The 26409-nt window shown below is 47.0% G+C and overlaps 2 pseudogenes; one reads left to right on the forward strand and one right to left on the reverse strand.

Annotated features, from left to right (window-relative positions):
- Positions 1-10725, forward strand: part of LOC122125525 — a 45211-nt pseudogene extending 34486 nt beyond the window's left edge.
- Positions 10726-11099: 374 nt separating this feature from the next.
- Positions 11100-26409, reverse strand: part of LOC122125527 — a 70375-nt pseudogene continuing 55065 nt past the window's right edge.

Here is a 26409-nt window from a genome sequence, read left to right on the forward strand (position 1 = left end):
TTTTCCTCAAGTTTGGAGATGCTGTGATGAGGCTAGGTTCTGGGTAGAGTTGAGGCCTTTCAGCAAACAGTAGCTTTTCCTGGGTGCTAGTTTGTGAGAAACTCACAGAGCCCAGCCTGGAGCCACTCTCAGGGTTTCTGTTTATTGATGTCAAGGCTACTAAAGGGAGGGTCAGCCTCTGGCTCTGATTACCCGGTGAAGAAAGCCACTCCTAGGCTGGCACCCAAACTGGGTGACTTTTCCCTGGGTGGAGCTGAGTCTGGCAGGTCATGCCATTAAGTTCTTGTGACCTGCTAAATGACCCTAGTTTTATTCCAAGGCCTGAGTTGGAGCTAGCAGCTCCGCTGAGCTTTATCAGTATCCAAGATGGAGATCTCCGGTCGTGGGGGGGGGGGAGGGGTGGCCTTCCCTCCTCTGCTCCCTGAGAAGGAGTGAGGACATCAGGCTTCTACTCAAGCCGAGTCTTGGTTCCTGGGTCGTCTCTGGTCTGCGAACTGCAGGATGAAGATGTCTGCTCCTTGTCAGTTCTTGCTGGTGTTGAGTAGAATCCACTCGCCCACCACGCCTGGCTCTTTCATCCCAGACTGTCTTTGTTTCAGGAATGGCAGTACCACTGGTGCCGCCGCTGCCGCCACAGCGGCAGCAGATGACAAGAGCTTCAATCTGTCTCCTTGTCTGGATTTTCCCTCTCTGGCCTAACTCTCTGTCCTGTGATGGCACACTTGGTGTGATTCTCTGGCTTAGGACTGTTCACTGGAACTCTAAAACTGCTTTCTAGGTGAGAGTTTGTTTTGCCTCCAGCTTCTCCTCCGCCATCTTCCCAGAACTCTCATTTATGAAATCTTATACTAACACATAAGATTATCCCGTGATTAAAGTAGTTCAAGTCTAATAACCGTAAATTATATTAGTGGATCTCGTTTCCTAGTATAATATCTTAATATTACCTCTGATATTGATTCCTTTACCAAATGGAATCTATGAGCTAAATTTTTAGAAATTGTTATGAGAATGACTAAAATTCTAGCAACCAATTAGTTGAATTTACAGAGTGAGATAAAAATACTGAGCTTACCAATTATTATACATATAAAATTCTCTCATTCATGATTCTAAAACCAGTACACTCTTCAAGGAATTTGGTAATATTTAATTGACTAGGTACAACAAATAAACTTTGCCACCAAACCCTAGAGCTGGAATAGCATAGCATGTGGTATATGTAAGATAAGTCAAACTTAACCCATTTTCATATATATATATATATATTCCCTGAAAGATCTGTTCCGTGCAGAGATAATACAAAATCTGGAGGGAAAACATTTGGAATTGGTTGCTACATTTATCACATTATTTTTTACCTATTTCTGTGTATTCCTCCCAGACTTTCTACTTCTAATTGATACATAACCAAAATTCTTTATTTTAGGGGGTGGGGGCCGGTCATGGGTCCTGAACTCTAGGTTTGGGTGTTGTCCCTCAGCTCTTCAGCTCAAGGCTAGCCCTCTACAACTTGAGCCATAGTGCCACTTCCGGCTTTTTTCTTTTTGCTTATGTGGTGCTGAGGAATCAAACCCAGGGACTCATACATGCAAGGCAAGCACTCTACCACTGAGCCACCTTCAGCGCCCATAACCAAAATTCTTATCTTTTCAGATAGCAAGTGCGTTATTTCCTGCAAAAGCAAGTTGGTTCTTTGTTTTTAAACAGATCTCAATTTGATAACTTAGTTTCAACATAAAATCCTCTTTATAGCCCAAATCTGTTTTCAAATGATTAAAGAGAAACCATTGGTCCTATCTTATGATTAGAAGGTACAACTGACATACTTTAGGCAAGTTTTGGTTAACTTCAGGACTTAGAGATCAGATTACTGTCCGGTGATTACTACTCAAAATACTTTTACAAATGTGAAACTATCTTGACTTAGGAGAAGGTAAATGGGGAGGATGAGGCAGATGGAGGAGAGGCACACAATGGTGAACAGATACATACATAAAGCTATGCATTCAGTACATGATTTTGGTCACATTTTCACAACACGGTTATTTTCTTGTATATCTTACTAAGTAAGCGTGTAATAAAAGACTAAGCCTATATATCAAAGCAAATTCAAAAAAACATTCATTTTCAAGTTTCATAAATATATGCAATTCTAATTATAAAGTCTCTACTACACATCTGCACATTTTCTTAGACTAACATAATACACAGACTCATGGAAGTCTCCTCTTAAGTAGTTAATTTTGCCTAGATTTGAAATTATTTTCATAAAAATTCAATGAAGCCACAAACAAAAGTACTGTAACGTTTGGAATCTACCCAAGTTTTAAAGGGGGAGAGAAGGAGGGTAGGTGAAGGGATGGAGAGAAGGAAAGGGAGAGAGAGAGAAGGAGAGAGAAGCAGCAATTCCATAAATGAGAACGGAACTCAATCCCTTACTTTCTTTTGCTTTTCATTTCAGTTGTTTGGAAAACACTAGAAGCAGACATGAGGTTTTCTATATATTGTCCAAAAACGTGGTCTTCTGATTTTAGCCTCAGGGTTTCTTCCTTAACTGCATCTACTCTTGCTGAGAGATCTTCAAGTGTGTGTTGGAGTTCCAACACTTGATTAATGTTGTGCTTTTTCCTCTCATTTTTGTACTTTTTTTAATGCAGATTTCATTGGATGGGGAAGACTGTGTCAAAGTATGATCAAGCAGAAAGGGTGTGACAGGGTGCAGACAGGGTCAGGCTGGGGGCCTAGCAGCACCTCCACCTGCACCCTGTGGCACTTCTGTTGGCACATTGGGCTGGACCCATCTCGTAACGGGTGTTGGGATGTACCATCTGACACTGATCAGGGTTCTACTGCCATGGCTCTGAGATGGAAACGCTGGGCGCAGTAGTTACCATGGCCCTCTTCTGAAACAAAGCTCTGGTCCTATGGCCTGCATTCCGGAGGGAGTTAATGAGCAAGAAACTGTGCACCCAGACCCACCTGTACAGTCTTGGGTTTCTGTTCACCCATGGTGCTGCCCACAACACGGCTGAGGTTGCCCCTCTGTTGTCATTGTTAGTTTGAGAAAAGATCTTCCTATGTACCTCAGGCTGGTTTTGAAGTCACGATTCTTCCACATCACTCTGCTGAATACTGGGATTACAAGTGTGCATCAGCCTACATGACTTTTGCTTTTGTAGTAATAGTATCCTATTGTTTGTTCTCTCATCATCACCGTAAGTCACGTCTTGAGTTTAAATGCCTGCTCTGCCAACCATCCTCTTAGCTCTGTCAGCTGGCAAGAGGTTCTGCCTTGTGCTGCGCCTCACAGGATTGACGCTGTGAGCCAGCTTCACACCTTGTATGATTGCTTTGAGGGTTCAGTGAGGTCTCAGGTGTGTGTGCCTTGTCTAGGGCCGTGCCCAGAGCATGCTATGCAGCCGCAGCTACTAAGTGGAGTATGTGGTGTAGTAGCCAGTGGTGAGAAGCATATGTGATCTTACGTGAACTCAGAAAGTGCGCTGTTTCTACTGAACTGTGAGATCCAGGTCAGAGGATTGCATGGAGGGTGTGCTGAGCGTCTGCTCCCAGCACTGTGGAGCTCCCTTGAGTCTGGGATTACTGACATTCTCCCTTCTTATTCTCTCCTCAGCTTCACCTCAACAGCATCAAGAAGCTTTCCACCATCACCTTGGCCTTTGGAGTGGAAAAGACCAGAAGTGAACTCCTCCCCTTCCTTACAGGTGGGGACTCTTGGGGCACAGTGCAGTTGGGGTGCCTCGAGATGGCTTCTCCTTAATAAGAGAAGCCCACGGCAGGGGCCTTGGATAATGGGGTAAGAGGATGAGGTGCAGGTAGACAAGCTTTATGTACTGCAGGACTGTGTTGAGGGCAAGGCTGAGGAAGAAGATGGAGGCAGGATGTCCTCTCGGAAGTCTGCTGGAAGACAGCTGCAGACCCGGAGTGAGGTCCCCAGCCTGAGACCTGCCTTGAGCTCTGCAAGGTGGAAACAGTCATGTGACTCATACTAGAGACATGGAGATAATTCAGTCCATTCAACACATAAGTGTCGGCTGTGAGGACAGTCTCATCAGACAATGTTCTGCCCGCCTGGATGGAAAGAACTGGGGCAGTGAATGGGGGCAATGTGGAAGCTTCAGACCAAGAGCTGCCAGGGAATCCAGACACTTGGGGTCAGAGTCCCAAGTGGCTTTCAGTTCCTTCTTCTCTGTACTTGCTGCCTGGGAGCTTCTCCAGTCGCATGTGGCAGGAGCCGTCTATGGGAAAACGTGGTGCTGTCCACACAGAAAAGCAAAAGCCTCGGCCTCACACCTGCAGAACATGCAAGATTGGTTTTGTGAGTGATTACTGCAGCATGATTGTGGACTAGAGCAAAATGCCAGGCTGGCATCTTAAAGGACAGCAGTGGTGCTCTGAGCCTGGGTGCTTCTCTTCCTGTGGTGAGTCCTAGGTCAGAAAGGAAGAATCTCTGAGATTGCCGGTGCCCCAGCCTCCCCTGCCCAGCCCTGAGGCCTGAGACTGTGGCTGGGCTTGGCGCTGTCTTCGGGTGGAAGCCGGGCAAGGGGCCGGTGGTTGGGGGCAGGCTGGGGGAGGGAAGCCTGCAAAGCCTCCAGGAGGCAGTAGCTGAACCGAGTCTGAACCGATAGAAAAGGACTTTTGGCAGAGAACAGTGCTGAGAGTGTAAGCTGTACCTGAGCAGGAAATCTGCATGCCACTGTGTTGCACAGGATGGGACTCAGTCTCCCCTCCCTGAGGGGTGTAGAGTGGCCCTGTCACACAGTGCTCCCCCACCCACCTCCAGCTCATATCTTTTTCTCTGTGCTGGCCATATGGGAAAACTCTGGGTACTGACAGCTAGCTTGTGCATCTTGGGGCCTGGATCCCAGGGTGCAGGGACCCCAGGAAACTGGAAGTGGCACTTATCTCCAAGTAGTAGAGCACTAGCCATGAGTAAAAGAGCTCAGGGACAGCACCCAGGCTCTGAGTTCAAGCTCCACTACTGATTTCCCACTGCCAATCTCCCCCCAAAAAAGTCATTATAACAAGGATCCATCTGCTTTAAAGGTTTCTCCGCCAAAGCACTATCAGCTGTAAGAAGTGAGTAGTTGGGATTTTAATGAAGTAGAAACAATGGGAAGGTAGATACAGTCTGGCAGGGACTTGACTAGGCAAGGTGTGTGCAATGTGCAATAGTGGCTACCATCATGGCTGGACTTGGGTGTGACCCAGGAACAAAGTCAGATGGTGCCTGTCCTAGGCGTCAATCAATGGTTACTCCAAGATCTAACCAGGCATGAGGGCTTCCCCCCAAAATTCCCCAGGACAGGACTTTCTTGGCCCTTCAGGGTTCCGCTGTTTTGATCCCAATGGCCGCGTTTCTCCAGGCTGGTTCTTTTGCGAGGATGGCAACCACAGTGTGGCATGCTCTACCAGCAGGAGGTGCACAAGGGGTGGGGCCTGAAGCCCCCAAGCTAAGCATGCAGGGTGTGGGGGGGAGCTGACCTCCCAGCTGGTTCATGAGTTGAGTCGCACCTTTGTGTCACAACCCATTTTTCCTGGAAGGCTTTGTTAGGAGCTTCAAGTCATCCCCACGAGTGAGAGGTGAGCATGTCTCATCCCTCCTTCATATTGAGCATAGTCACGAGCTGCTGCTGTGAATGAAGCCAAGTCAGGAGCTTGCTGTGAGCTATTGCTGGCAGGTGTGCGGCGGGGGAACAAGAGTCGGGGGGTCCAGCCACAGTGTGGCAAGGACATAGGGGACAGGAAAGGGATTTGTACAAGATGGTGGTGCAGAACTGAGGGTGCTCAGGAGAAAAGGAGGAGACAGAGATGGAGAAATGCCACGCCTACTCCGGTGGAGTCTGCTTAGCATGGGAAACCTGCTTTCAGATCTGAGGATGGGGCTTCAAAGAGGCCTACTTCCTGGAAAAGGCTGGCAAACCCCTGGGAAAGATGTGTTTCTATTCCTGTTTTTCTTTTCTTCACTGTATATGAGTGCCTATTAATCTTTTACTGTTCCTGCTGCTTGTTCTACTTACTCATGCTCAACGTTCCCTTATTCAAGGATCTTTCTTGGAAGTGTTGACGACTCCAACATCTGATGAGTGTCCTGAGAATATGACTAACTCACCAGAGTTAAGTGCTACTCTGAAAGCCCCTCTTATGGAGGCTAGTAGACAAGTCATAAGTAAATATAAAAGTATTGGGGGTTTCATGACATCACTTCAGCAGAAGGAATTGTTTGTAAGAGATTTACTAGAAGCTGTAGGCACAGCTAGAGCAGAAAGAGTGTATGGCTATTGGAGACTTCCGTTTAATCCTAAAGCATATACAATAGACTCATATAGATATCCTGTAGATAAGAAAGCTGTAGAGGGCTATTTAGACCAACAGCTAAATAACATTCCTAAAAAGTTGGTAGATGGAAGGTGGCAATGGCTTATCAGAGGAAAATGGTGGGATCCTCCATTATCTAGAGGACCCTAAAGACTTCCCCCAGATCCATAGCCTTTAACAGGTGTGTATGATAAGGATCGCAACCGTTGGGAAAACTACTTAGGAGAAAGAACTTCCTATTGCTCTCTTTCATTTACTGAGAGACTTGCTAGATCTAGGCCTCCTTGGTGCTTACTATCAAAGAAGGAACAAGAAAGATCTTATGAGACAGTTAAGGCCTCTATGGAGAAGAATGAATGATTATGTGAAAGGATTACAGAAAAGACACTATGAGCTTAAATTTGATATATGGCCAGATTTAACTAAGTATACTGAATATCATGATTTTGGGCCACAAATTGGGGACCCTCTAAAGAATGGCAAAGAAGCACAATTGCTTAGAAAAGATTTGAAACTTATAAAGTATAAAACTAAACAAAAGTAACTATGAAGTACTAGACTTCATGCCATTCTGTTCAGCAGCTTGCCCTCATGCTCTGGTTAGTGGTTAATAGGTGATAAACATCGAAACCAATTGTATTTCTTAAAAATAGAGGTAAAGCCTGGAACAAGTGCCTATCATCATACCTCATCATCCAAAAAACAAGATCAGGCGACCAGCTGGTGACCACCCAAGAACGAAGTCTTGCAGCAACATTGTGTAAAATTTTGCCCTTTCTCATGGAGACTTTTGCTATAAAAGCTTGTTATCCTCTGCATTAAATCGCACTCAGCATTCACTCCTCTTGTGTGTGTGTTGTCTGTTTGCCATCTCACCACCTATTCCAGTTACCTCCACTAGGTGTCCTCTGTCGTCCCGACAAAGCCTCTTGTGTGTGAGTTGTCTGTTTGCCATCTCCCCACCTATTCCAGTTACCTCCACTAGGTGTCCTCCGTCATCCCGACAGAGCCGGTCCGCAGCAGAGAAAAACCTCCTAAATGTGGGAACTCTCCAGAAGTAATGAGTCCAGACAGGGCTGCATGTCAGCATGACGATGGGTATCTGTGCATCCAGTGTACTGCAGGGGTGCATGGGGTGCAGAGCCTAACCTTGAGCTGAATAGCTGAGGGACAGCACCTAGGCCCAGAGTTCAAGCCCCAAGGTCAACCAAAAAATAAAAGAGGAAAAGCACGTGGAGCTTGCTGAGCGCTGTGGGGGAGGGGTAGTGCAGGGCTTGGGTTGTCTTGGATTTGGATCATGCTCAAGACAGAGTGTGAGGTGGGTGGAGGGTGGGGTGCTGCTGGGGATCGGGTGCTGAGAGGGGGTGGGTTGGGGGCAGTGAATGCCTGTGTCCCCTCACAAGGCAGGGAGCAGGTGGAGGACACGCGCTGCCCCTAGGTCAGGAGGCTAAGTCCACATCCACACTCTCCAAGGTGACACAGACGGGGAAGACCCATGGGGACAGGAACACCAGGGGTCAGGAGAGGACCAGGTGTGTGTGAGGTTAATGATGACACCAGACAGCTCCCTATGGAGCCCAGAGCATGCGTGTGCTGGGTGGAATGACTTTGGGCTGGATTAAGGGCATGGGGCATGGAGGGAATCTGGCTAAAGCAAGTGTGGGGGGAGGGAGTGCAGGGACGGGACCTGTGGTTCAAGCCTTTCTGCGGTGGGGTGGCTGTGGGAACTTCAGGATCAGGAGGAGGCACCTGGTTCGGAGCCCACAGTCCACACAGCACCCGGCATAGTCCCTGGATGGCTCCTGGAGGCAGGCCTGCCATCTGCTTGCTTCCCTTTTCTGTGCCGGTCCTAGGACTTGAACTCAGGGCCTGGGTCCTATCCCTGAGCTTTGTGCTCAGGGTTGTTGACTGTCCCCGGGAAATCAGTGCTACTTCTGGCTTGCTGTCACCCTGCAATTCATTCCTGAGAACAGAAGGCTGGAGGTGGAGAGCCCTGGACAGGAGGCCCCTCCTCATATTCAGCACAGCAACCCTGACCTGCACCCCAGAAGCTGTAGTAAAGTGACCTCATAACAAGAGACATGAGGAGCACTGCAGGAAATGTCACAATAGCCAAGCAAGGGACTTTCTCAAGGAGCCTTCGTGTTTTAAAAACAACTTTATATTTAAAAAGTGCTTTTCAAATGTACACTTAATGTCCTTGTTGAATTAGCAGAGAGTCTAGAGATATGTAACATAGACTGCCAAGGAAAAGAAAGAGTTGTGAAAATAAATTATGTGGAAGAAATAAGCATGGACAAGACGAAGGGAGTAACTGTCAGGAAGGAGCCTTAATATTTGTGGTCAGTGGTACACCAGCAGGACTCCCTTTTTTTCTTCCTTCTTTCCTTTCTTCCTTCCTTCCTTCCTTCCTTAATCCTTCCTTCCTTCCTCCCTCCTTCCCTCCTTCCTCCTTCCTTGCTTCCTTCCTCCTTCCTTGCTTCCTTCCTTGCTTCCTTGCTTCCTTCCTTCCTTCCTTCTTTCCCTCCTTCCTTCCTTCTTTGCTGGCTTGCCCTCTCTCTTCTCTGTCTGTCTCTGTCTGTGTGTCTGTGTCCCTCATTCTCACTTTCCTTCTTTGTGCCAGGCCTGGGGCTTAAAATCTGGGCCTCCATTCTGTCCCTGGGAAGATTTTGCTCAAAGTTAATGCTCTACCACTTCAGCAACAGCACCACCTCCATGTTTATTTGTTTGTTTAGTGGTTTATTGGAGATGAGAGTCTCAGAGAGTTTTCTGCCTAGACTGGCTTTGAAATGTGATCCTTAGATCTCGCCTCCTCATGAACTCAGAACACAGGCATAAACCACCACACCCAGCTGCTATTTTCTTTTCTTTATTTTTTTTTTATTGTGAGAATACCCTACAGAGGAGTTACAATTATATGGGCAAGTTAACGAGTAGGTTTCCTATCAAGCATTGTTGCCTCCTCTTTGTTTCCCCTTCCCATCCCTTCCCATACTCCCGCCCTCCCCCAACCCGATTCTCCCCCACACCAAAGTTGTAAAGTTCATTTTTCCACATAACAACTGTACATCTCATTGTTGCAATGGGCCCACCTGTATGCCTAGTTAAAAGATTTGTTTTTTTCCCTCCCCCTCCACAAATTATACCAACATCAAATACAGTGAAAGCATGGGTTATACCATGGAGGAAGGACATACAAAGCAACATAGAAATCATCTTATAAATATGTTAGAAACAATTGCCAGCTGATATTTTCTTTCCAACTATTTTCTTCTCCAGAACAGAAAGGGCTTTAAGAATTATTTGCTTCATTGCATAGGGAACTATTACGAAAGAAAGAAAAAAAATCAAAAGACTCAAAATGTAATTAGGAAAACCTGTTAAGTGAGTTTAACCAGTATATCTTGAATTTGACACGACTACCAATTAATGGGGCAGATCCTCGGGAGGAACTTGACATGACCTAATAAGCATTATTCAAAATCTCATATTTCCACATTCATATAATTCTGTGGGCCAGCAAAACAGAGACAGATGAACACACACAGAGATATATAGCACACAAATGAATAGGTGTGGACATGTGCGCACTCCTCTATCTCTCAGCAGATGACTTTTATCTAGGTGTGGAGATTGTTGAATGGCCAAGCAAAGCTCAGCAGAGATGCCAGCTTGGTGGTCCTCAGGGAAGAACCACTTTCTTCTTTGTGCAGGAGAAGAGGAAGCTGCAGGGAATGGAGTGTCCGCTCATGAGCAGGAAAGGGCTGAGGGCTGGGAAACAGCCCATAGCAAATTCCGCTATATGGTGCAGCACAGGGCTGGGGTTGTAAATTACAGATAAGCAAATCTGACAGATGCAGGACATGGTATATAAGGAGACGAAGGCACTCACCAGGAGGAGGATGCTTATGGTGGCTCTGGACTCCAGAGGGGCTCTGGTGGAGACACTGGTCCTCTGGATGTGTCACATTCTCTGCTTGTGTCTGTACAGGATGAAGAGCATGGAGGTGCTGGCCCAGAGCATGAGCCCCAGACACAGAACATCAGGCACCGAGAGTATGGCCACGTGCAGCACGTCAGCAACTGGATCATTACACATGGAAGAACAGTATCCATAGGCTTTTAAGCTCGTTATATTGTCATGTGCTTTGGGTCCGATCATGTACATGAGACAAACAATTCTCAGGAGGAGGAAGATCCCCCCCAGCTGAGGTACACTGTGGAGACAATGTGCTTGTGGGCTCTCCCCTTCAGCCCTGCCCACCTGGAGTCTCCCTGACTGATGCTGACAGCAAGGAAGATGCTCAGGGAGCAAGTTCTAACAATCGACACCACCCTGCCCACTCAGTGAAGATAGAAGACAATTTTGCACCCCACATCATTTAAGAAAATTCTCCAGCACAAAGCCACCATGGTTTGGGGAACACTCCTACACAGAAGACTGAGGAAGTTGGCCACAATTAAGTGCCTAAGAATCAAGTCTGTGGCTCTCATCCTGTTCCCCATGCAGGAAAGGAATAGATAATGGGAGAGAAGAGATAAATTACCCACAAACCCAACCACAGACTGGCCTAAGAGGATCACCCCCATAGACACATGGGCATCTCCCATCCTCTCTGTTCCTTGAGTCTCATTCAGAGGCTCTGGCTTGGGAAACTGAGGCCTTCATGGTGCCAAGGGAACTCAACATTCTCCATCCCGCATTCACACCACTGGAAATACTGTCCTACTGTCTCTCATGTATTAGGAAAAATCCAATTCTATTCATCCGTGGGGAAGAGGAAGACGGCATGTTCAGGGAAATGGGTGAACCTGGAGAAATGGCATTAAGGGAAGGTGAGTCAGGTTCTGAGATGAAGGCAGCTACATTTCTCCTCTGTAGAATCAGATCTAAGATTCTAAACAAGCAAGGCCCTAGTGGCTCAAGCCTGTAATCCTAGCTACTCAAGGGCTGAGACCTTGGATGCCCAATTCAAAGCCAGACCAGAGAAGTAAAGTCTGTGAGACTCTTCTCTCCAATTAAGCACCAGCAAACCGGAAGTAGACCTGTGCTCAAAGTGGTAGAGGCCTAGCCATGAGCAAAAAGGGCTCAAGGAACATGGGCAAGCCCCGGGTTCAAGCTCTCTGACTGACTAAAGAAAGAAACTAGAAACATGCGTGACACATTCCTGGGGTCACATGCACTTATACCTCAATACACTGGCTGGGGGAGTGGGTCCCAGGTGTCACCGTTTCCTCAACACGGAGCCCACATTTCACAGAAGAAATACCAGGAAGATGAACCAGGTCTGTGGTGGGGATGGTGCGGGTGAAGGCGGAGGGGGGCAATTTTAGGTGCAAATTCCATTCTAGAGTCACTGATGTGAACACACCTTCCCCAGCCCCTGGACAATCAGGATTCCTCCTCACTTGTCATAAACCAGGACAGACTCTGTGAGGAAGAGGAAGTGAGGAACCCACAGGGCTTGGGGGTGGGGGGGCATAGAACCCCAGTTCTTTTCACTGTCCAAGCCCATTCCTATCCTGCCCTGTTTCTTTGTCATGCATCCGGGTTCAATCCAGAATCCCTGCTCCTAAGGTGATTCCTTACCCAGAGTGTGGAACCTGGGGTCTCTCCTGCAGGCTGGCCTCTCCAGTGGCAGTGAACACAAGTGCTCGCCTCTTCTCTCAGGATGTGCGTGGCAGGGCGGTCGTTTCTGAGACACACATGGGAACCTCAGAGCTTCAGAGGGCTCCTTAGATAGGGGTCCAGGAGGGCGGCAGCCGAGATCGTCTCCCAAGGGAGTGTTGATTTTCCCTTCACCTGGGGTGGCAAGCCAAGTTCTTAGTAAACTTTTTCTTTTCCCCCATGTGACAATTATCAAGACACTTTTCACTTTCATGTTGGTGCTTCTCCAGGGGGCAGGGGAGTGGTGCAGTCACTTACCTCTCCTGGATCCCAGTAGGCCGGCAGGAGACACTGAGACCCAACTTGAGATGACTGTCTGTAAACAACCTCAGCGGTGTGTAAGCCATGTGTCCCCAAAGTTTCTTACCCAAAGTGTCCCTTCTCTTTTTTTCCAGTTCTAAGACTTGAACTCTGGGCCTGGGCACTGTACCTCAGCTCTTTAGCTCAAGGCTAGCAGTCTTCCACATGATACACAGCTCCACTTCCAGCTTTTTTTTCCTGCTTATGTGGTGCTGAGGAATTGAACCTAGGGCCTCAAGCATGCAAGGCAAGTGCTCTACCACTGAGTCACCTTCCCAGACCTTATGATTGTATTTCTATCCACTGTTTTGGGTTTGCTTTCATATTGTGCTTCATCATTGATTGCATTTGAGACACCTGTTTTCATGCCAGGCCCAAATAGCTGTAAATTCCCTGAGAAGCTTTTGCTGCATCCCAGAGGTTCTGGAAAGTTGTGCTATGGTTTTGATTCTTGAATTTGTAAACTTGTTCCTTCATTTGATCCTTAAGTCTTATGGCTGACTTTGGGCTCGACCGCCTATCACTTTATGAGAGGGGTCTTAAGCCAACATTCTAACTTGGCCTGGACTTAAGGGTCTACGGCCTCCAGTAGTACTAGCTCATGAAACCAGGGCAGCAGTAGGCATCTGTGAACTGGCTCGCTGTCTGTCAGCAGAGGGTGACAGTCTTTATCTCATCAGCCTAACTTGGGTTTGATGTCTCCCCTGCTCTCATGGGACAAGCAACTGGGGCTCCCTTTCAGGTCAGTTCCCATTTGCTTGGCATGGTTTTCCACCCTGAACTTTCAGTTTTCAGTCTTGGCTGGTGAAATGTCATCTCTATGCAGTGCTGGTTTATAACTGGGCCAGGCCAGCTCTCCCTCCTGGCTGAGAGGCACAGGGTAGAGCTGGGTCACAGCTTTATAGTTCAGGCAGGTGTATACAGATCCTGAAAATACTGTCTGCTTTATGCTGTATATCAATTCCCCACCACCAAATAGCTCCAAATTTTTCATATGCTATCTATTGCCGTCTACTCCTTTCTATCTCATATATTTGTCTGTTCTGCTAAAAAAACAACTTTCCATGAAGAACAAAGCCTGGCACCTGCAGGAAAATGGATGAAACTGTATTTCATCATACATCTTGGGAAGGAAAACAAGCCAGACAAGAAATGTAAATATGTTTTTCTCAAGTAGAATACAGACTTTAAAAGACACAAACCTAGCCAGGTGCCGGTGGCTCACTCCTGACATCCTAGCTACTCAGAAGGCTGAGATATGATGATCACCGTTCAAAGCCAGCCAGGGCAGGAAAGTCCACAAGACTCATATCTCCAATAAACCACCAGAAAACCAGAAGTGAGGCTATGGCTCAGGTGGTAGAGTGCTCGCTCTCAGCTGATGAGCTGAGGTCCAGCAGCCAGGACCAGAGTTTAATACACATGAGTAACCAAAAAAAAAAAACAACAAAGATATAAAGCTGTAAAGGAGACTCACACTGATGTCCTCGACCACAGGGGCCTTGGGAATGCTTGCCGTACCCAGTGGGAAACCCAGGCTTTGAGACAATGCTATGTGCTCATCAAAAAACATGGATGATTTTCCCAGGGCAGGGGTGTGGCTCAGTGAACAGTAAGAGGACTTGAGCAGTAGGAGGATGTAAATAATAGGAGGATGTGAACAGTAGGGCCTCCGCAGGCAGCCCAGGTCCTTGGCCAGCTCTGCCACAGCAGGCAGCATGCCTAGGGGTCAGGACACTCAGTGTGAGCACTTAGGACTAATTGTCCTCACAGAAAAGGGCAGAGACCAAGGCCCCAGGACACTCCCCCCAACCCTCACTAAGACCTGAGGGTCAAGTGTTTCTACACCTTTATTTCTTTGTGAAAAGAGGGGGAAAGGAAATAAAATATAAACAGTACAGTTGACACAAATAAACCACCAGGATAGGGGGTGGGGGGAGGGAAGGGGAGGGAAGTGGGAGGGAGGTGGGGATGGGGTCCCCATCTCAGCAGCAAGAGGCAGTGACCTGGATGCTCGCGTCTCTCCCTACAGGGCAGAGTGGCACCTTCCTCCTGGCTGCTGTCTATCCCATCGCGTGTCCCTAGCCTTTGGGAGGGGGCCAGGTGCCGTCTCCCCAGGGACCTCAGGGAACCTGCATGGGGCCAGGTCTGGGTTCAGGCCATGCACAGGGAGGGCTGTCAGCGACACACTGGCTCCTTGAGGGAGGAGATCAGTGAGGGCTGAGCAGAGGTTAGGCCGGAGGCCAGGCACTGGAGGCCCAAGCACTGGCTCTTCTTCCAGCATCAGGCAAGAGACAGAATTGGAGGAACAGGAATGGGCCGGCTCAGAAGCCCAGCCTGGCCCTCTTGTGCCCCTGCCCAGGCCCTACCACCCTTTCCCCATCCACCTGCCTATCTGGCCCCCAGACCCTGCATGGGCACTGCCACACTCTGGCCCTCCTGGGCTCCTGTGCGGGCACCACCACCCCTCCCACCTGCCACTGCCCGCCCACCCACAGCCCACACCAGTCAAGGCCTCCTGGGCAAAGTTCTGGTCCTGCGTCAGATTCTCCAGGACTGGCTTGACTTCACTCTGCAGGGTGCTAGAAGCAGAGGGGAAAGAGATGGAGCCTGAAGCTGATGGGGCCCACAGCTGGGAACTCAGTTCAGGCCTGGCCACCCCCTTGCATCTCCAGACTGCTAGCCATGCTGAGCCACACCTCACCTCCCTTCCCTCCACAACCCCTCCCCATTAGGCTCGCCACCTCCACTGCTGACTCCTCAGTCTACAGTGAAGCCGACACTGGCAGGAAGCAGCAGGGAGCAGTGGCAGCTGAAGACAGTGGTGCACATCTTTAATCCCAGCCACTGAGGAAGCCCTAGCAATAGCTGGGTGTGGTGGCATCCTTATTCCTAGCAGTGTGAGCAGCATGCGCAGACGAGGCAGCCTGGGCCTACACATGCCCTCTGTGAAATATAACCAAGGTAAAAAGCACTGGGCGCATGGCTCAAGTGGCAGAATGCTTGCCAAGTGAGGTCAACCCTCAGAATCACCACAAAGGAAGAAACAGTGTAGCTGGAGAGGAGCATAAGAACAGCGAGTCCCAGCTCACCTGTTGTGGAGGATGGGCCTGATCTTCTGCAGGGACTTGGCCACATTGAAGCGGACTTTGGTGACGCGGTCCCCTGCCATTCGAACAACGGTGGGCAACATGTGCTTGATGGTGATGTCCTGCCTGCACACCTCTGACAGAACCTGGCCAAGCACGGGCACACAATCAGTACAGTCAGTGCCTGACAGCTGGGCCCGGGTGTCGAGGCGGCAAGAACCCTCACCGGCATCCAAAAGGCACACACAATTGACACCACCTCCCCGCAACTACGATTTACAATGAGCTCAACTCTGAACACGCAGCCAACGGTGAGTCTCACACCAGGTCACCCACACCCAGTCCAAGGGTGCCGGAGGCCTGGAGTCCACCCAGCTCTGGATGTGTAGAGCTGGCCCTGGCCCCCGGCCTCTCCACTCCCAAATTTGGTGTCACGACGGGGCTGTGTGTGCCTCTCCCCTGGCAATCCGGCTCTTGGGTGCAGTTGGGGCGCGAGCCACACTCACGTTTATGCAGAAGAGGGTGGTCATGCGATGCATGTAGTTGGGGTCTCCGGACATGGCCAGCACTTTGGGGATGATGGTGGCATGGGCCCATTCCTTCCTGAACTTGTCCACCAGCTTCTTGAGGTTGCTGGTGGCTGCCTTACAGATGGCATAGACTGCAAGGGGGACAGGAAGGCCATGGGGGAGTGTTAGAGTGGGTCAGGGCTCAGCACCAGCATCCCTCAAGGTTCCAACAGCAGGGGGCTACACAGACAGAACAGTGGCGTGCCCCGCCCACTGGCTGCCAGCTCCTTATGGCAGGACTCACCATGGTCCACCAGCCATGCTATGCACAATGAGTTGAGTTTCTCATCAAAGAATTCCACTCCCTGCCAGAGGAGAGAGGTGGTGAGGGCTCAGAGGGTGAAGGAGGATAGCCAGCCTCCTCTCCCCTCCCTGCCCTACCCGGCATGCCCTGAATCACGCACCAGCTGCCTAGCCACCAGGGACATGTACTCAATGATGGCCAAATGCACCTGCCACTTGGCGTCCTGGGCTAGCTCCACGATGGCTGGCAGAAGCGACTGGGACAGCTGCCGGATGGTGAAAATCTCCTTCACATAGTCCAGGTTGGAGATGATGTTCAGCCGCACCTCAAGGGACTGCAGAGGATGGGGATCCAGTGATGCCTGGCCCAAGGCGGCCCAGAATGGGGGGAGGGGTGTGCCACCCCACAGCAACACCCTACAGACCTGCCATCTCCCCAAGGTCACTGCCCCAGCCCCAAACTGGCCCTGGGGATACCTGCTGGACTCCGCAATGGCAATCGATCACCTGGGTGGGGGACTCGGGGAGGGAATACTCACCTGTCCCTCAGCTGGGCCAGGAAGAGTGTCAGGAGGTGATCAATGGTGTTGTCTTTGCCCAGAAGGGGAGAGAGGCCGATGATGACAGAGGCCAGGGCAGACTTCACGTGCTGGTTGGCATCTGACACCAGTTCCTGGGAGGGAGAGGGGAGGGAGGCCCAGGGGGACCTGCTTCAGCCTCCTCTGCACATGATTGGCAGGGGGTTTGGGGGCGGGCTGCAGGGGTCCTGTCTCCATCTCCTTGGCTGAAGACTATGACACAGGTGGCTGGGGCATTTCCACAGCCTGTTCTGGGCCCTCTTTAATGCCCAGCTGACTCCCTCCTCCAATCCGGTTACCTTGATGCACAGCAAGATCTGGGTCATGATCACTTTCTCCCGACAATCTGCAGAGAGGTTCTCGCAGAACGCTGCAGGCCAGGGCGGGGGATGAGATGGTGCCGGCTACACCTCCACCCTGAGCCCCCCCTCCTCAAGCATGGGTCACGGGCACCCACCTTTCACCTTGTGGGAGTCCACGGTCCTCACCTTGGCCTCGCAGTCCTTTATCAGCTTCTAGAAAGCAGGCACCAGGTCTGTCCTGGTGATCTCAAGCCTCACTGCTTTCTGGAGCTGTCAACCTGGAACCAGGGAGAGGCGGGATGTGTGGAGCGAAAGGGGGTCTGGCAGCCTCTCTCAGTTATTGAGGACAAAATCCAGGCAGAAGTGGTGCAGAGGTGTGGAGACTAGGCAGGCTGCTCTCCCCAGAGCCAGGCCACGTCCCCAGCAGCGTGTGCCAAAACCAAAGACCTTAGTTCGCACTGTCCCAAGTGGGGCTTTCTGTGACCGGATCCACAAACATGCCAGCGATGCAGACTCTCCCGCTTTTACATTTATACTAAAATATAGTGGGCTGAGTCACTAAATGGGCAGGGGAGCTAAGGAGAGACTTCTCAGAAGAGAGAAGAATGGCAAAGAAACACAGGAGGATATGCTCATCATTCCTGGGCTTGAAGGAAGTACAAATCACAACAACCCTGAGATTCCATCTTAATCCAGTTAGATTGGCCAGCATTGTGAATTCGAACAAATGCTGGCAGGGATGTGGAGAAAAGGAGCCCTACTGTGCAGCTGGTGGGAATGTGAACTAGTGCAGCCACTCAGCACAGCAGTCTGCAGGTTCCTCCAAATACTAAACACAGACATTCCCTCCCACCCATTCCTGGGCATCTACGCTGAACGTCATGACAAGGACACCTGCACACCCATGTTCACTGCCACAGTACTCACAATAGCCAAGATATGGAAACAGCCCAGATGCCCCACAGTAGATGAGTGGACCCACAATGTGGCCAATGGAACTTTACACAGCCATTAGAAAGAATAAGATAATGTCACTTGCAGGGAAATGGATGGAACTAGAACAAATCATGTGAAGTGAGGTAAGTCAAGATTGGAGATTAACAGTGCACATTCTCTGATATAAGGAAGTTAGATCTAAAATGCACTGGGATATGACAAATGCCACAGGATTCCAGAGACTCACACACAGTGAGACCAAAGGAGAATAGCCTTAGGAGAGAATCACAAAGGCCCAATGCCTAAGCGTCTCTTCATATTCATATAAAATATTACACATATGGAAACAAATCCCAAGATGTGGAAACAAAATACATATATATATTTTGGTTTTAGCTTTTGATTTTTCTGTGTTCTTTATCTGATAAACAGCCTGTTCTCATGTTATGTTTGGGAGGGTCCAAGGAGGGAAAAAGGATGGAAAAAAATGCATCCATGGAGCTCACTGGACATTGATGAAAGTGAACTGCTCAGCTGGTGGGTAGAGACGGGAGAGAGGGGCTGGGAGGGAATGAGAGAACAGCAGGGACTCACTGCACAAAAAAAATGTCCTGTCAAAACTAAACCAAGATGAGTTAAACCATCTTAACAGGGCCATATCAAGTATTGAAATAGAAACAGCAATAAGAGTCCTCCCATCTAAGAAAAGTCCAGGACCAGATGGTTTTACAGTGGAATTCTACAAGGCCTTCAAAGCAGAACTCACACCAATACTCCTCCAACACTTCAATGAAATTGAAAGAGAAAGTTCACTACCGAACTCATTCTATGAAGCCATCATAACCCTCTTCCCAAAACCAGGCAGGGACTCATCAAAGAAAGAGAACTATAGACCCATTTCTTTGATGAACATTGATGCAAAACTTCTAAACAAAAGTTTGGCCAACTTCAACAATTCATCCAAAAAAACATACACCACGATCAAACAGGATTCATTTCAGGGATGTAAAGCTGGTTCAATATACGCAAATCAATTAATATAATTCATCACATCAACAAGAGCAAGGATAAGAACCACATGGTTTTCTCAATAGGTGCAGAAAAAGCATTTGACAAGATCCAACACCACTTTGTGATAAAGGTTCTGGAAAAATTAGGAATCCATGGGACCTTCCTCAATACAATAAAGGCTGTATATGACAAACCTACAGCCAGCATTGTACTTAATGGTAAAAAACTGAAGCCATTTCCTCTAAACTCAGGAATGAGACAAGGATGTCCACTCTCTCCACTGCTCTTCAATCTAGTATTAGAATGCCTAGCTACAGCAATAGGACAAGATGCAAACATAAAGGGGATCCAAATAGGGAAAGAAGAAATAAAACTCTCCATATTTGCAGATGACATGATCTTGTATTTAAAGAATCCCACAGACTCCATTCCCAAATTACTCAAGCTGATTCAAAACTTTGGCAAAGCAGCAGGGTATAAAATTAACCCTCAAAAATCAATGGCTTTTCTGTATGCTAACATGGAGAAAAGTGAGGCTAAAATTAGGAAAGCAACTCCATTCATAATAGCCCCACAAAAAATAAAATACCTATGAATTAACTTAACCAAAGAAGTGAAGGACCTCTATGATGAAAACTTTAAAAACTTGAAAAAGGAAATCAAAACAGAACGTAGAAAGTGGCAAAAACTCGCATGCTCCTGGATTGGAAAATGGCAAAACTTCCCAAAGCTATGTACAAATTCAATGTGATACCTATCAGTATTCCAACCTCATTCTTCAAGGAAATAGAAGAGGCAATCCAAAATTTCATATGGAACAATAAAAGACCCGAATAGCAAAAATAATCCTTAACAGAAAGAACAGTTTGAAAACCCAGAAATGAACCTACTAATGTATAGCCATCTAATCTTCGATAAGGGAGCAAAAAAAAAAATAGAATTGAAGAACGACAGTCTCTTCAGTAAATGATGTTGGCAAAATTGGTTAACTACTTGTAGAAAACTAAAACTAGATCCTTATATATCACTCTGCACCAGAATCAACTCCAAATGGATCAAAGACCTTGGAGTCAAAGCAGACACTCTGAAAATATTACAGGATGGAATAAGAGAAACCATCGGTCTCCTTGGCACAGGCAGAAATTTTCTTAATAGAGATCCAGAAACACAACAAATCAAAGAAAGGTTGGACAAATGGGATTGCATGAAATTGCAGAGCTTCTGCATGGCAAAGGACATAGCTAGCAAGATCAATAGAAAGCCCACAGATTGGGAGAAGATCTGCACTAGCTATACAACAGACAAGGGTCTCATATCTAAAATATACCTGGAATTCAAAAAATTAAATCCCCCAACAACAAATCTTCAAAGAAACAACTGCCCAATAAATAAGTGGACTAAAGACTTAAAGAGAAACTTCTCTGAAGAGGAAAGAAGGATGGCCAACAGACACATGAAGAAATGCTCAACCTCCCTAGCCATAAAAGAAATGCTAATCAAAACAACATTGAGATAACACCTCACCCCAGTTAGATTGGCAAAAATCAAGAACTCCAATAACAACAGATGCTGGAGGGGACGTGGACTGAAGGGAAGCTTACTTCATTATTGGTGGGAGTGTAAACTTGTTCAGCCCATGAGATTCTTATCTCCAATTCTTATCTCCACTCTCTGGTGGTAGAGTGCCAGCCTGGAACAAAAAAGCTCAGCAACAGCATCCAGGCCCAGTTCAAACCACTGGACTGGCACAAAAGAAAGAAAATAGAATGAGACATTTCTGTGCAGGAATTTCTTTGGCAATAATGGCCATTTTTTTCTAAAAATGTTTTCATCCCCAGAGAACTCATTTGGAGATTAGAGGTAAGCATTTCATGCATATTCCTGAAAGCAGGGTGATCTCTTTTCATGCCTGGTCATTTCTGAGGAGGTAGCTTCATTCTCTAATTCCCTACTCATTTTCATCTTAGCAGTGGTGATTTTGAAGCAGAAATTTGTCACTGTGCTCAGGAGAGGATGAGCAGTGACTCCTCACCCTGGGTTTCTGGTCTACCTCATTGCATGTGACTCCATTCCTCACCTGGACCCTCCTAGTCTTGCTGACAATTCCTCTGCCCTGTTCTTGTCTGTTTCAAGAACATGCATTTGCCTTTCTGTGTCTGACTTCTTGCATTTCCCACAGCGATCTGTAGTTCTACACATGTGGCAGCAAATGACAGGATTTCCTTCTTGTTCCTGGCCTAGTTGTACTTTGTGATGGAAATAGACTACATCTTCTTTTTTGTGTGTGTGAAACATCTTTTTATTAAACAGCAAAGCAGAAATGCAACACAATTTTAAATATTTGTAAATTTAGGTCACAAAAGGGATGCAAAAGGGATGTTTGCAGTATGACAATTACATCTTCATATAGTTAAAGTCATTTATGAAATCCTATACTAGAACATAAGATTATCCCATGATTAAAGTAGTTCAAATCTAATAACCATAAGCTATATTAGTGGATCTCATTTCCTAGCTTAATAACTTAATATTACCTCTGATATTGATTCCTTTACCAAATGGAATCTATGAACTAAATTTTTAGAAATTGTTATGAGAATGACTAAAATTCTACCAACCAATTAGTTAAATTTACAGAGTGAGATAAAAATACTGAGCTTCCCATGCTGCTGATCACATGTATGGTGTATAGTGTACACCACTATATGTTATAGACTTTGATAGACAATTTGCCCCAGGAAAGTTAGAATGAACTTGTGACTTTAAATGAGCATCATTATTCCACAGTACTGTGAAATTTGGGAAATTATGTATTCACTTAACCACAATTTTTAAAAAAAAGAACATCAGGGAATGTAGGGAGCGAAGGGATGGTAGGGGGAAAACAATGGAGGGGGAAACAATACTCAATAGGAACTGTACTCATTACCTTGCTAACGTAACTGTAACCCTCTGTATAATATCTTTACAATAAAAAAAATTTAAAAAAATACTGAGCTTACCAATTATTATACATATAAAATTCTCTCATTCATGATTCTACTACCAGTATACTCTTCAAGGAATTTGGTAACAGTTCATTGACTAGGTACAACAAATAAACCTTGCAACCAAATCCTAGAGCTGGAATAGCATAGCATGTGGTGTATGTAAGATCAGTCAAACTTAACCCATTTTCATATATATATATATATATATATATATATATATATATCCTGGAAGATATCTTCTGTGCCAGAGACAATACAAATTGGGAGTGAAAACATTTGGAGTTGGTTGCTATGTTTATCACATTATATTTTTACCTATTTCTCTGTATTCCTCCCAGACTTTCTACTTCTAATCAATACATAACCAAAAATTTTTTTTTGGGGGGGGGAGTCCAGTCATGAGGCCTGATCTCTAGGCCTGGGTGCTGTCCCTTCAGCTCAAGGCTAGCCCTCTACAACCTGAGCCATAGCGCCACTTCCGGCTTTTTTCTTTTTGCTTATGTGGTGCTGAGGAATCAAACCCAGGGCCTCATACATGCAAGGCAAGCACTCTACCACTGAGCCACCATCGCAGCCCATAAGCAAAATTCTTATCTTTTCAGATAGCAAGGGGGTTATTTCGTGCAAAAGCAAGTTGGTTCTTTGTTTTTAAACAGATCTCAATTTGATAATTTAGTTTCAACAATCCTCTTTATAGTCCAAATCTGCTTTCAAATGATTAAAGAGAAACCATCAGTCCTATATTATTATTAGAAAGTACAACTGACAAACTTTAGGCAAGGTTTTGGTTAACTTCAGGACTTACAGATCAGATTGCTGTCGGGTGATTACTATCCAAAGAACTTTTACAAATGTGAAATTATCTTGACTTAGGAGAAGGTAAATGGGAAGGATGAGGCAGATGGAGGAGAGGCACACAATGGTGAACAGGTACATACATAAAGCTGAGCATTCAGTACATGACTTTGGTCACATTTTAACAACATGGTTATTTTCTTGTATATCTTATTAAGTAAGCGTGTAATAAAAGACTAAGCCTATATAGCAAAGCAAATTCAATAAAACATTCATTTTCAAGTTTCATAAATATATGCAATTCTAATTATAAAGTCTTTACAACACATCTGCACATTTTCTTAGACTAACATAATACACAGACTCATGGAAGTCTCCTCTTAAGTAGTTAATTTTGCCTAGATTTGAATTTTAATAAACATTCAACGAAGCCACAAACAAAGGTACTGTAATGTTTGGAATCTTCCCTAGTTTTAAAGGGGAGAGAGAAGGAGGGTGGGGGAAGGGATGGAGAGAAAGAAAGAGGGAGAGAGACAGGGAGAGAGAACCAGCAATTCTGTAAATGAGAAGGGAACTAAATCTCTTACTTTCTTTTACTTTTCATGTCAGTTGTTTGGAAAACACTAGAAGCAGACATGAGGTTTTCTATATATTGTCCAAAAACATGGTCTTCTGATTTTAGCTTCAGGTTTTCTTCCTTAACTGCACCTACTCTTGCTGAGAGATCTTCAAGTGTGTGTTGGAGTTCCAACACTTAATTAATGTCGTGCTTTTTCCTCCAGTTCCATCTGATTTTCAGCATTAACATCCATGTCAGCTTTCATCATCCTGGCACTGAACTGTGCCTCAGACTCAAAAATTCTGATGAAAGGTCCTCATAGGCACCCGGAGGGGCGGCATCTCAAGATCATGCCTCTGGCCTGGGACTCAAGCACCGACTGACCAGGCTAAATCTTCTTTATGCATTCATCCACAGTTGGGCCTGTGACTCCACTGCTCTGAACCTGGCTGACTTTGCTACACATGACCATGTTCAGTGTCACTCATTTCTCTGCAGACACCATGGAGCTTCTGGGTTGTTTCTTGGCTGTGGTGAATAGTGCCCCAGTAGACATGGTGTTCAAGGACCTACATATTCTTGAGAATATGCCTACATATTTCATTTTCTGTTGTTTTTTTCGGTCAGTTGTTGGGCCTAAACTCTGGTACAGGGTGATGTTCTTCAGCTCTTCAGCTCAAGGCTAACACTCTACAACTTTAGCCACAGCACTACTTCTGGCTTTTTCTGCTTAGCTGATGCTGTGGAATTGAACCCTAGTCATCATGCATGCAAGGCAATCAGTCTACCACTGAGCTACCTTCTCAGCCCCTCATTTTCTATTCTTTTTTCTTGTGGTCAGTCATGGGGCTTGAACTCGGCCTGGGCACTGTCCCTGAGCTCTTCAACTCAAGGCTAGGGCTCTACCATTTGAGCCCCAGTGCCACTTCCAGCCTTTGCTGCTTATGTGGTGCTGAGGAATCAAACCCAGGGTCTCCTGTATGCAAGGCAAGCAGTCTATCACCGAGCCACCTCCCCAGCCCCTCTTTTGCTTTTGAAGACAGGGTCTCAACTCTGTATTCCAGGCTAGCCTTGTACCTAGTATCCTCTTGCCTCAGCCTCCTCAGGGCTGGAATTTCAGGTGCATGTCACTAAGCCCAGCTGCATTATTTACCTAGCTGTTCATCAGTTCCATTGCGATCCCAAAGAGATGCTTAAATGTCTTGATGAGAGGATCATCTGCAGAGAAGCTCTCAGTCACTCTTTTCTTTCCCGGGGTGTAGGGCCTACTCTTCACCTCAGTGCAGCTTCCTGGTCTGCCATACCCTGGGGGAGGAGGCCTTCTGTGCCCACCAGGGTTAGCTGGTCTCAGTGATGTCGCTGCACTCAGCACACATGACATCATTGTGTTCCATGCACTGGAGCTAGGCAGGAGAAGCACACAAGGTAGGGTTTGCAGTCCACTGCAGTGGTCGCAATTGGAGCTATCGGGTTAGGAACCTGTCTACGCAGGCTGCCCTCGACAGGTGTCCCTTGTTCCCACCCTAGTTTCTTCAGGGGAGGGAGGGTCTCGCTGCTGCTTCTCCTTTCATGTAAACACACTACGAGAATTTGATGCACCTGTTCTCTGGGACTGCTGGGACAAATAGCCTCACCCAGTGGCTTACATTCACAGCTTCTATGGGGATCCCTCTGAGTTCCTCTCCTCACTTCAGGCCCAGTTATGGTTCTTGATTTTCTTGGGCTTATTGATGTATCCTCAGCCTCCCCCTGCCTCTGTTCCCAGGCTGTGCCCTGTGTGTACTGAGTCTTCTCCAGCTGGGGTGCCTAGGACACTGTGGTTTGCTCAAGGACCCACCCTCAATTCAGAGTGAACTTATCATGGGATGTTGAAACACTCACCCACAGACACTACTTTCCTATTCACCAGCACTGGCTCAGGACTTGGAAATAGCTTACAGCCCATGTGTAAAGACAAACAAAATTCCCTGATTTTTCTCCACATTTCCAGCACAGTCAACAGAAAAGCTGTGGCCCAGAAAAGTGGGATCATTTCTCCCCAGTAGAAAGCAAGCATTTCCTTTTTTCTTTCTTTCTTTTTCTTTATCTGAGACTAGAACTTCAACTGGGTATCTGATGCTTTTGTTCATTGGCTGGTGCTCTACCACCAGAGTCATAACTCCCTCCCCGAGTATTTCCTTATGCAACAGCAGACACAGTGCGGCACCTCTAATTCGGTTCACTTCTCACCCTAACTTCCCCTGCTGCGGATGTGAAGTCCCAGGTTGCTTGCCTGTGTTTCTTACTCTGCCCCAACGTGGGGCTGATCAGCTCAAAGGAATCAGGACCGGGGACAAATCCTCACGGGTTTACCATAAGGATGCCACTGAAAAGAAGTGTATGGCAAGGCCCCAGGAGCCGAGTGCTTTGTCTACACCCCCTACGCTCCATGAACCCTCACATCTTCAGCTTTCTGGAAGCTCTCCAAACCCTCTGGTTTTGTCCTATATATATATATATATATATATATATATATATATATATATATATATATATATATATATATATACAGACTTCATTGGATGGGGAAGACTGTGTCAAAGTGTGATCAAGCAGAAAGGGTGTGACAGGGTGCTGACAGGGCCAGGCTCGGGGCCTAGCAGCACCTCCGTCTGCATTCTTTGGCCCTCCTGTTGGCACGTGGGGCTGGACCCGTCCCGTAATTAGTCTTGGGATTTACCGTCAGACACTGGTCAGGATTCTGCTGAAATGGCTCTGAGATGGAAACTCTGGGTCCAGTAGTTATCAGGGCCCTCTTCTGAAACAAAGCTCAGGTTCTATGGCCTGCATTCCAGAGGGAGTTAATGAGTCAGAAACTGTGCACCCAGACCCACCTTTACAGTCTCGGGTTCCCATTCACCCATGGTGTTACGCACAGCACAGCTGTGGATGCCCCTATGTGGTCATTGCTATTTTGAGAAAAGATCTTACAATGTACGCCAAGCTGGATTGAAGTCATGATTCTTCCACATCAGTCTGCTGAGTACTGGG

Source organism: Dipodomys spectabilis, unplaced genomic scaffold (genome assembly GCF_019054845.1).
Source record: "Dipodomys spectabilis isolate Male_0828 unplaced genomic scaffold, ASM1905484v1 ptg000266l, whole genome shotgun sequence".
NCBI classification, from domain to species: Eukaryota; Metazoa; Chordata; class Mammalia; order Rodentia; family Heteromyidae; genus Dipodomys; species Dipodomys spectabilis.